The 12455-nt window shown below is 42.7% G+C and overlaps 1 long non-coding RNA gene and 1 other non-coding gene across 2 annotated transcripts; one reads left to right on the forward strand and one right to left on the reverse strand.

Moving 5' to 3' along the window:
• Positions 1–998: 998 nt before the first annotated feature.
• Positions 999–8227, reverse strand: LOC134476843 (uncharacterized). The gene is made up of 2 exons (XR_010048608.1): positions 6526–8227; positions 999–4336 (listed from the first exon to the last, which is right to left on the reverse strand). It is a non-coding gene; the product is annotated as an uncharacterized LOC134476843 (long non-coding RNA).
• Positions 8228–8309: 82 nt separating this feature from the next.
• On the forward strand, positions 8310–8383 carry Trnat-agu (transfer RNA threonine (anticodon AGU)). Its single transcript has one exon. It is a non-coding gene; the product is annotated as a tRNA-Thr (tRNA).
• Positions 8384–12455: the final 4072 nt, after the last annotated feature.

Here is a 12455-nt window from a genome sequence, read left to right on the forward strand (position 1 = left end):
ACAGGTACACAGAACTGTTTTTCAAAAACACAGGGGCTGGGATTTAGTTTAGCGGCATAAGAGCCTGCTTGGCAAGCACAAGGTCATGAGTTCAATTCCTGGTTCCACAGGAAAAAAAAAAATCACATGTAGTACCCCAATAAACATATATACCACCTGTCCTTATAGTATGGATTCTACCTTAAATGGTGAGCAAACAAGAAGTACAATTGCTGCTCTTAAATGAAAGCAACATTGGATTCTAACTTTGTTTCTGTTGCTTTTATAAAGGTACTTTTCCCAAGTTTTCCCTTGTTAAGTTTTTACTTTTCTTCAAGTAAGTGACAAGAAATGGGTTCTATCTGCTTCAGAGGTAAATGTGCCCTACCTTGAGTGACTTAACATGCCTATCACATTTGTCAAAATTGACTATCACTGGAGTGTTATTACCAAGTATAAAAGTCCTGGACAGCCTCAGCATGATGCCTGTGCCCGGGAGCTGCATAGGAACGCGGAAAGTGAGTCTTTGCAGGTGTCGGAGTTGCCAGGTATTTCTGCTTTTGCCCGAAATTGGCATTTAAGCTGTTGGAGTGATGGAGTGGACAAGGAGCTCAGAGGGCAGGTGCCACACCCAGAGGAGCAGCAGAGACTAGTCAAGGCCCAGGAGGGCCTTCCCTCCCCTCCCCACCATTATACCTTGGGATGCCACTTTGGTGGCACACGATGGCTCACCGTGAATACCCTAAGGGCTATTGTTCTTCAAGCAGGAACACCTGAGAATCGGGGTCTCACCTCACCACCAGCCTTCATCAAAACATTTCATTCTCTAAGCAGAGGCTTCTAGGCCTCCAAGACAATGGATGGGGTCGGTCTAACATCACCAAGCCTTCAGAGGGCCAGCTTGGGGTACAGATGTCTCAGACTAAAACACATAGTAATACAATAGGTAAGAAAAAGTATGGGCCATACATTTTTGCTGTACTACTATAAATAGGAAAAAAATGAATGCTTATTTAAAATTACATATTATTCTGTATATTTCACTTTTTAAATTTTATTTAAAGAAAGACTAAACAAAACAGAAAATGGGTAGAAAGAAAAAATAAACAGTAAGAAATCACTAGTTGATGTTTACATACTGTCCTCTTACAAATAGTTGTTCAAAATACAAAAGTGGAACATAGAAAGTGGGAATTCAAACAGCGAGACTGCAAACAGTTCTGTTCCACTATCTATCCAACAAAAATTTAGTAATATAATTATCAATCCTATACTCTTAAACATAAGAGTATAGGAGGTATCCATATCTTCATTTATGTTGAGATTAAATGAACTAAAGCAGGCTAAAATCATTCTGAAAAAGAATAATAGTATTACTGGATTTCGCATCATGACACTCCAAGATCAGCACTGGGTACTTTAGTGTCTCTTTTTCTTCAAAGTATTTGTTCATTTCATCATGTGTCATATGATCAGTTCTCATAAACTGTTTATAGATTCTACACATGCATGAGTCTTAACATGTATTTCTATCCTTTCTATATTAGAGGGAGAAACAAAACAAAGGAAAACAAAACAAAACATATTCCTATAAACACATAAAGTAAAAAAGACATATAAGACCGTTTTGCAAGGAGTTCTACCATAGTTCCTGTGTTGTCTCTTGTTATCTTCAATAGAACTGATCATATCATCAGAAATAGTATAATTGAATATATTAGTACATAACAGTATTAATAAAAACACAACTTTGTATATAGTATAAAACTTCAAAAGCAGGCAGTAATCAAACCAGAATGTGTATGGTAATGAGTCTTGTCATCTTCAGTGTAGTTGCCTATACTCTCAGACTTGATACTATCAATCACATCAGTTTTGAATAAAATCTGTCAATACCAAACAGCAATCAAACAAACCAGATTTAACTAAGATCAGTCATGATAAAACAGTATAAGTCATACAGGGCTCCAGATTAAGATAATAGGAAAATTAAAGATGATTACTGTGCTATATCCTGATGTTTTTGGGATAGCTGTCTGTGCCCTCAAATCTAATGCAAGTAGACAAACTGGGACAGAATAAAATCTAACTAAATAGAGTGGTGCGAGTAATGTAGGGGTTTTATTTTAATCTTTTTTTTCTTTTGTCTTTTTCATTTTTATCGGTACCAGGGATTGAACTCACGACCACCTGCTTGCAAGGCAGGTGCTTATGCCGCTGAGCTAAATCCCCAGCCCCAAGTAATGTGGGTTTTAAACCCTGATACACTATTAACAATATCTTCTGCCATCCTTTTTTTATGACTCTCCCTGCCCTTTCACTTCCCCAGAGTACACTGTGCATTTTTGGGTCTCACCAAGACCCTTGATTTTAAATTGCAGGGGGCAACCTGCTATTTACCTAAGTGCTTCTGAACCTTCTGTCTCCTGGACTTGATCTCTAATTGTGTTTCTTTACCTATTAAAGCCTGTCTTTCCAACCTATCCACAAATACTGGTCTAGTGGCTCCTTTTATTCTTTGGTTCTGTGTCACATAGAGCATTGTTTTCTCATATTTGATTTTCAGTCCATGTACTCTTTTTCATGTTAATTACATTTCCTATAAATAGCATCTCAGTGGACCTTACCGCCTGATCTACTCTACGTGTGGTTCTTTTTTTTTTTAATTTAGTGTATCAAGGTCATCTATATTAGAGATTATAACCAGCCTTCTCTGCCTCATTTATGTTGTGCTCTTTTTTTGCCATCAGTTGTCTGCTTGTCTTCTTCATTCTGTTTTCTGCTCCATTCATTGAGGCCTCTCTGCAATTGTTCCTGGAATCCTAGTACTTTTCTCTCTCTCTAGAATGCCCTGCAGTATTCTCTGTAGACTTGGATTGGTGGTCGCGAATTTCCCAAGTTCCTCTTTGTCTTGGAAGCATCTTGTTTCTCCATCAATTTCTAGAGACAGTTTAGTAGGATATATCAATCTGGGCCAGAGGTTATTTTCTTTCAGGGCTTGGAATATTTCTCTCCAGGCTCTTCTAGACTTGATGGTTTGTGCCAAGAAGTCTGCCATTATTCTGATGGGCCCTCCTTTCTAGGTTATCTGTGTCTTGTTTCTAACAGCTTTTAATATTCTGTTCTTATACTGAATTTCTGGGATCTTGATTATTATATGTCTGAGTGTAGCTCTGCTTTGGTTGTAGGTGGCTGGAGTTCTGTATGCCTCATACATCTGCATATCATTTCCTTTTCCTATGTTTGGGAAGTTTTCCTTAATTATTTCTGTGAATAGCCTTTGTAGTTTCTTTGTTTGTACCCCAGCTTCTTCATTCACATTCTTTATTCTCAAGTTATAGATCCTTTTGTCATCTTCTAGTCTTTGTATTGTTACTACTTGTTTCCTTGTTATTTTTAAAAAGTTTTCCCTTTCATACTCCCACACTGCAAAACTGTCCTCCAGTTTGGGTAATCTATCCTAAGTTTCTTTCAAGCAGTTTTGCCATCTTTCCATAGAGTTTTTAATTTCCTGGTAATCTCTTTGAATCTGCTTCATGTATTCTATATTTTCTTTATATTCTTCATCAAGTGGTTCTCTCCTTTGTTTGAGTTCCTCCATTCTCCCATCTGTGTCTTCTTGAGGGCTGCTTAGCATCTCTTTTGTTAATCTTTTATATCTTGCTTTACTTGGCTAAATATTTCACTTTTGATCTTGTCTATAAGGTCCCAAAGATAACTCTTTATGTCCACTGGTGCCGTGTCTGATACTGCATATTTGCTGTTGTCATTCTCCTTTGTATTTGCCTGTCCTGGGTCAGTGTTCTCAGGGTTGGGACCTGGGGACTTATTCTTATTGCTTCCTCTTTCCATCTTTTTTGTTTCTTCAGGAGGCCCCAGTTTCTTTCTTTGTTGGTTACAAGTCTTCTGAAGCATGCTGGCTAGGTGATCCTTCCCACTGCCGTGTGCTAGTGAGTTGCAAACAAGGGCAACGTATGCTGGCCCCTCCCCTCCGGATCAGTCAAACTGCTGAGGCCTTCACTGTGTTAGTGTGCCTCGCCACCATAGGGAATTGATTTTGGATAACCTATTGGGTCTCAGTCAGGTCATGTGACCCAGGCCAAGCTCACTCCACCCAAAGTAGCCCATAAATCCAATGCAATCCCTACCAAAATTCCAATTGCTCTTTTCATAGAAATGGCAAAACTAACTCTCAAGTTCATAAAGAATTGAAAAGGTCCTTGGATACCCAAAACAATCTTGATGAAGAAAAGGGAGGAGCCACACACAGCAGTACTCACATGTAATCCCAGAACTCTGCAAGGCTGGGGCAGGAGGGGTGCAAGTTCAAGTTCAGCCTGGGCAACTTACCAAGGCCCTAAAATAAAAAAATAAAAAGGTTAGAGAAATATGTTAGTACAATCCCCAATATAGAGTTGGGAAGGGGAGAGAAGAAGATAGTGAAAGTTGGAGGACTTGCGCTTCCTGTCTTCAACACTTAACTATATTGACATAATGACAGCCAATTAGATCAATGCAGTAGACTAACAAGCCCAGAAGTAAACCTGAACTTATATGATTACCTGATTTTTGACAAGGATGCAAAGATTACTCACTGGGGAAAGGACAATCTTTTCAACAAATGGTGCCATGAAAACTGGATTTCCACATACTGGGATGTAGCTCAGTGCAAAAGCCCTGGGTTCAATCTGCAGTACAATGACAAGAAATAGCAACAACAAAAAGCATGGAGAATAACAAGTGTTGGATGGGATGTGGAGAAACTGGATCCTTTGTGCATTGCTGATGGGAATGCAAAATACCACAGCTACTAGAGAAAACAGTTTGGCAGTTTCTCAAAAGGTTCAACCTATCCTATGACCCAGCGATTTTACTGCAAGGTATATGTACAAAAGAACTGAAAGCAGGGATCAGAAGCAGATACTTGTAAACCTGCGTGCATAGCAACATTTTCCACAATAAGCAAAGGGTGGAAACAACACAAGTGTCCACACATGGATGAATGGGTAACTAAAGTGTGATGTGCACATACATGCATCTTGAAGGGAAGGAAACTCTGACATAGTCTAGACCATGGATGAACCTGAAGACATTATGCTAAGTGAACTAAACCAGCCATAGAAGGACAAACACAGTGCTATCTGGGTTCACTAACTTAATTTGTTCTGCGATTTTGGAAAAGATGGCCATGTTTGTTTTTGTGTGGCAAAGATGGTTGGGGTCATGTTTATCACCCAATGCAGAGTTTACAAACAAAAACAAAATTTTGCCAAACTCTTCTTTTTGTGAACCAAATTGTTTACAGAAGTGTTTGGGAACTGAGGTATTATTTATGATTCCACTTCTCAGAGGTTATTGGTTTTCTTGGGGGAGGATACTGAGACTCAAACGCAGGACCTCACTCTTGCCATGCAGGTGCGGTGCCGCTGAGCTTGCTGTTGCTACTGCTGTTGTTGTTGAAACAAGGTCCCATTATACCACAAAGGCAGGCTTTGAACCCACTGTGTAGCCCAGGCTGACTTTGATCCTCCTGCCTCAGCTTCCCAAATGCGGAGATGAGAGGCACCTGACTTTTTTTTCTTTTTTCTCTTCCTCCTTCATTGTTTTTATATGAGTGTGAACGTGGCTCCTAGCCTCTTTGTGGGTGTGGTTGTGCTCTGTTATTCCTTTTATCTCTTCCATCTCTCTTTTCCTTCCGTCTTCTGCACCAGCTTCCCAAAGTTGGCATGGTCCCCCTTTGTCCTCCAACCTTACTTTTAATCTCATGCTTTTTTCATTTCTCTATTTTCTCCTTAATCCATTTTAAATTTTAAACCCCAAGGGCAAATTTGACACATCGGGGACTTATACACTGCATATAATTTTCTAGTTTGGTTTACATTTTGTTATATAATCACAAATCTGGTTCTTAAAAGTGGCAAGTTAAGAGTTAGCTCAGTTTGTTGTTTTCTAGGCTGTTTGATGCTATTGGTACCACTATAGCCAAAATTAACACAGTTGTTCTAAATAGCTGTTAATCCTAGTATTCCATGACTGAGATTGACTGAGGGTCATAGAAAATACTGTGGCAGTGTCAAAGAATCAGGGACTAGGCCAAACAAGCAACAAATTCTCAACTCCAACAAACTGAAGAAATGAGATCTTTCAGCAGACTCAAAACCCAAAAACCAACTACACCTGGAAGATACCCGAGAGAGGTAATCATCAGCTAAGGTTCTAAATACTAGCAATAAAGTAACACACGATAGGCAATTTACAAACATCGCCCAAGAATCAAACTAAAAAAAGAGAGAAAAGAAAATGAGAAGGCCCAAGCAAAACGTAATCCCAGACATTCAGCTCACCAAAGGCAAATCTGGGGTGCAATGAGATGAGAAAATCCACAAGCCCCCCCACCCCTAGGCCTCTCTGAAGTGGTAGCAACAAAGCAATTGAATGAGGCTCTGGAGAAAATGAAATCAGAAATAATCGTTCAGATAACTACAGAGATTCCCAGAATATACACCACAGTTAGCAATGTTAGAGCAAATACAGACAAAAACACACCTTGTTTTTCTCATTGATAAGGGAGATACTTCACGCCGTTTTCTCCTGGGAATCTCCTCCCTTAGAGGAACAATACCAAGTACCAGCAGTGATAAAACTAACAAGTGGGGTTACAAGCTTCACAGTATCCTAACATTCTGAAATGCACACCATGTGTTTTCTTTCAAGGCTAAGATAAGGTTAGTTGCTAGAATGACTGACTGCCTTTGTTTCACTTCTGTATCTCTACCAGCTTAACACTATAAATTGTACAAAAGGGGACTTGTTGGTTCTGAGCATTTCTAGTGGCTGGGGCACTGCACTATTAAAGCCCTCCTGAAAAACTCCACCTGGTCTCTCCAGTTTCTTGAAAATTCCACAATATAATGTATATCAAACCAGAAAGTGTGACATTTTCAGTTAACAAACACGAAGGCCTTTGTTTAACCTGATGTGGCTCACAGGAGTTCTGCCAAATACTCCCGAGCCCACTATAAAATTTTTTGATTTTCAGGACCGATTTGTACAATGTCTGTAAGTCTCACAATCTGGCACCGTTATTGAGCAGGTCCTATGCTGGGTGCCATCCCTGTCAGTCACAGCGTGGGTGACTGCCCAGATTCTGGCTCACTGCTTGGTATTTATTCATCTACTTGCAAAACATAATATAAACGTGATATAACAAGTGGTCGAAACTCCACTCTTGGCCTCTGTCCTCCAGTTGGTTTCAAAGACTTCCAGCATATAAAGATGCGCACAGCTGCGTGTTACTGGGGCTGTGCAGGAAAGCTGGACTGCATACGAGAACACTGTCCCCACTGATGGGCACCTAGGTTGCCCTTATAAATAGTACTGAGGCGAACCTCCCTGGGCATAGATTTTTTAACTTTTAGTTATTAGTACATGTGTGTAACAGTCACAATGCTTACATTCCTTGTGGGGAAGTGATGCGCATCCATAAAACATCTTAATTTCCTTTTCCTTTCCCTTCCCTCTCCTCTCTCAATCTCTGCAGAGACTTAGCATCTCTCCAGGGGAATCTCCCACTGGAGTAAAGTCGGGGTAAGCGGGAGTGCTGCCAGTGGCTGGCTTTGCTGCTGCCCAGGGGCTCTCTGGAAAGTGCTGGGGCACCGCGGCTGGTGGGCCCGAGGAGGAGACCCAGGGCGCAAGTGGGAAGCTAGGGGAACCTCTGCCCCAGGAATAGGGGCTCCCGGGCCGAGGTCGGGGCTCCAGGAAGCCCATGGTCGCTCAGGAACCGGTAAAAGCTCATCTCAGAGGAGAAAGACGGGGTCGTACACCTGGACTCTCGCTGGCCCGGAAGAAGCGGCCCAGATGAAGTTCCGGGCCCCTGGGGCTGGCAAGGCCAGAGGCCGCGAGGAGGCGTGGGGTCGGGTCGGAGGCTCCCGAGGGTCCCCGAGCTCCCAGCCCTGGGAGCCCGCAGCTGGCTGCGCCGGGGCGGACCTGGCGTTCACGGATGAGGGTGGAGTAGAGCACTGCCGCGTTTCGCCGCGCCAGTTTTGGAAGGCAAAAAGCCCGGACCTGGCCGAAGCATCCTTCAAAGACAGAAAGATGGCGGGTATACGCGGCAGCAGACGTTATACGGAAAAGAAACTAAACCATGCAGGGCCCGCTCCCGCCCAGCCCAGGAGCACTGCTCAGCTCCCAGTCTTCGGTAAACCCTTAAACTTCCAACCCGGCCACACAAACCAGGATCGAGACTACGCATGCGCTAGTGCCCGCGCACAGGCGGGTGCCCGTGGAGAAACTAGTAATGGGGAATAGTTTCTCAGCACACTTACGCAGGTGGCGCCGTGGCTTAGTTGGTTAAAGCGCCTGTCTAGTAAACAGGAGATCCTGGGTTCGAATCCCAGCGGTGCCTCAACCGAGCGTACTCAGTCTCGTCAAACTTTTGCTATTTGTAATAGTTTTTGGAGGTAAGCTGTGGGCGTTGAGTGGAGCTGGACGGCTAGTTGCTGGGTTCCGGCCGGAGATGAGAGCCAATGCCAGAGAAGAAAAAATTTCCCTATCGCCAAGAAGCAACCCCTGAGTGGTCCTGCTTTCACAGTGGCCAGGCTGAGCTAAGCTTCCGAAGGCTTGGTCCTCTTCCGTCTCTTTCCGTCCCAGTAGCCAGTTCCTTTCTACGCGTGGAAGACCAAAACGGGCGGGAATGCAGGAGAGCGTCCAGCCTCAGCGACCAACAGTGCACTGAATGCAAACAAACTCTGGGCTAGGGAGAATCAAACCGACTGGGCTGTGCCCGGTTCCCGAATCAACGTAGGGCCAAACCCTCAGGCCTGGGTTTGCTAACTGCTAATTGCTGGCGCCTGTTAAACACCTAGGGACCGACTCCAGAGACTGCATCCAAGGGTTTGGAAGGTGGGGGAGGAGGGAATTAAGATATTTTTAAAATTCCCCAGCAATTCACGTATGACAAACCCAACAGGGCAATCCCAAAGGTTTGCAGAAATCGCAGACATGGCATGAAGTTGTGTTCTGAGTGCAAAAAGATGCTCCTTGGCTTATAGTGAGTTTTCCTATAAGCCCATTATAAACTGAAATTATCTTAGGTGGAAAATGCATTTCAAACACCTATCCAACATCTGCTCGACATACTTTACATTAGTCTACACCTGGGCAAAGTGATTCACCACAAAGCCTGTTTTATAATAAAGTGTTGATGACTTGTGTAAGTTACTGAATAGTGAAGAACAGAATGGCTGTGTGTGTACTCACATTACACGCAAGAGTCCTAGATAGGCATTTTGTTAGACATGGGATGGGAAAACAAAGCAGAATGCCTAAAAAACTCTGGCAGTATTGCTGTTCACCTGCTGATGAGGGAATATTGTAGGGCACATATTGTAGGGGAAAGATCCAAATTCAGTTGTTGGCAAACTAGTATTTGTTGCCATACTTCTCAATTATCCCGTGACTCAGTTTCCTTTACTTTTCCTTTTGTGGTGTTGGGGGCAAAAACCCAAGACTTCATGAATGCTAAGCACATGTGTATAATTCAGTCCCTGCATATGAAAAGTAGAGTCAATGCCAGGAGCTGCCCCACTGAATTGTCCAAATGACTGAGTCATGTACTTGTATTTTTTGTATGCCACCATGCCCAGCTTCTGTGCTAGTATTTTTCTAAAAATTTCTTCTAGGATGTGTATCTGGTTTTGTGAAATAAATACTTTCCATTTCTCCAATGTTGTATGCATTTCGTTTGAACCTGACTCAAACCCTTGCTGAGAACCAGCAAAAGCCAGTTTATAAACACAGTGCTTTGCTCTACTTCTTAGCCTGACAGCTGTACATGGTCTAATAGGTGGTTTCTGTAGTTTCTAGAAACAGATGGACTTACTCAGGGAAATATTCCCATGTGTTCTTTCTAGCGATCTCAACTCCCTAGGCAGCTGGACCGGATCCTGAGGAGGGTGGACTGGCAGGGAAGAGCCGCCAGCCTGGTGGGGCACTTTCCTTACTTTACTGAGATACGTGTTTACTAGGACTCTTCTTCTTCACGCGCTGCCAACCAGTGTCCAGAAGAGGGCGTAGGCGAGTTCTGCACAGCAGGGTTGAGGTGAGGGACCCAGTTCTTGGGTGTGGCAGTCAGGACCACAGCCAGAGCCCACCTTGTGAACGCTCATGCCAAAAAAGAGGAGGGGTCCCAGGATACTCTCCTGGCAGTCTCAGCTGCAGCAGGAACCTGTTTAAATGCATTCTTCAATTCTGTGTATATCTGTTAGAGGGTATCTATATCCCCCACAAACATAAGAATGAAATAGATTTCCTAAACTAAAAGGAAACAAGCATTTTCTACATACATATACACAGACACAGACACACACAGACACACACACACACACACACACACACACACACACACACGGAAAAATTCTACACTTGTGCTGTCCATTAGGCATCGACTGTGACAAGTGGCTTTGAACACTGGAGATGTGGCTCAGTTGAACTAAAATGGACAGGAAGGGTAAAATAGACACAGGATTTGGGGGGGCTTAGTATGAAAATGAGAATATAAAAAATCTCATTAACAATTTTAAAAATACTGATTACATGTTAAAACAATGATATTTGGAGCACACAGTATTTACCTAAATGCAACACAGTTTCATGTCCTACTGTCAGATCAGGGAGAAATTGAAATCTTTCCCCCAATGGGTCTGCAATACTTCTCTTCATTCATTGGATTATCAAGGAGTATGAGTCCATTCACTGCTGTCATCTGAAGCTTGTTTCTATATCATCATCACCATCACCACCACCACCATCATCATCATCATCGTGCTGGGACTAGAACCCAGGGCCTTGTAGCATGTTAGGCCAATGCTCTGCCACTGGACTACATACCCAATCCCCTTCACTGACTGGACTTTTCAAACAGTATGATTCCATTCATGGCTTCCATCTGAAATGTGTTTCTTTCTTTTAATAAATATTCTTTTGATGAAAAGTTTTATAACAAGTCACTTACATATGATGGAAAACTTTCTACAGATTCCATTGCTTACTTTTAATACTTTGGTTGCAGATTTGATTACATTTTAAATCAACTTTCTCACCATGGTTTAATAAATATTTAAAGATAGCAAAGATGATATCCTTCATATTTGTCAAAAATGTACAATATATATCATTTTTTGGTTAAACAGTCCAGAAACATCTTTCTAAACTGCAATTTAAAAATATGTATTCCATCAAGGCATGGTGGTACATGCCTACAGTCTCAACACTCTGAGAGGTTGAGGCAGCAGAATTACAAGTTTGAGCCCAGCCTGAGCATTTTAGTGACTTAGTAAGACCCTGTCTCAAAATTTTTTTTAAAAATGTAAGGATTGGGAATTAGTGTGAAGGTCCAGGGTCAATTGTCAAGTGCCCCCTCCCCTCACACATGAAGGTAGTTTGGCTGTTATGGTTTAAAATAAGAACGACCCCAAAAGGCTCATGTGCTCAGAGGCGGAGCTTGTGAAAGGTGATTGGATCATGGGCATCACAGCTGACTTGCTGTTAGGATGTGGGATCTGGTAGGAAGTGGTAAGTCACACCCTCCCAGCTCCTCCCTTCCATCTCTGCTGAGCTCACCTTGTGGTAGCCACTTACATGAGATGCAAATATCTTTACATCTTTCACCCATCTGGCAAGGTCTATCCATATACTTATCTTTATCATTCTGTAGTCATGTTCCTTTTGATTTCCCTCACCACTGTCTCTCATGGATGTCCCAGAAAGGGGCAGTACTGCCCCAGCTGTCCACTTTTGGGTGGTGCCTGCATAATGTGCAAAACCGTCTGTAAACCAGGCCCCAGTCTTCCCTCTTTCTCTTCTAGGCTGCCATGACATGAGTAGCTTTCTTCCACTCAGATCTTTCTACTGTGGCATCTCTATGTTTGAACCTGCCAGATATGGACTGAAACTTCTAAAACTGTGAGCCAAAACGATCCTCTCCTCCATTCAATTTTAGGTGTTGAGTTTTTTGTCCCAGTGATGAGTGAAGTGACGTAAGACAGGGGCTTACTTCCTCAGATCCCAAACTGTCATCTGCTACTCCGATGGCACTAAATGTCAGAGAAAGTAGATTTGAGTAGAATTGGAAGAGAAAAGAGAGTGCTTTTTATTGATTGTGGTTACAATGCATCTTTTTTCTAACTTTACCAAATCACATGGTTCCTGGCAAGCACAATAGGAAACCACAAAGAACAACAAAGGCAAGCACATCATGTCCCAACTGCTGCAGTTCCAGAAAACCTGATAACATTTTCAGAGCCAGCCATCCTGAGAAGCTTGACTGCATCTGCTCCACCCCCATATTCATCAGGCAAGCAGCTTTCCTCGACCAGCACCCAGCAACTGCGTCCCCTTTAAAGCCCTCCTTCTCCCCTCTCTTGGGCTGACTCTTTCTGGATTCAGCCTGCTTATACCTGAGAAAATAAACAACCGGG

This window comes from Cavia porcellus, unplaced genomic scaffold, assembly GCF_034190915.1.
Source record: "Cavia porcellus strain 051 isolate PalLab524CR breed Dunkin Hartley unplaced genomic scaffold, mCavPor4.1 scaffold_7, whole genome shotgun sequence".
Lineage (NCBI taxonomy): Eukaryota > Metazoa > Chordata > Mammalia > Rodentia > Caviidae > Cavia > Cavia porcellus.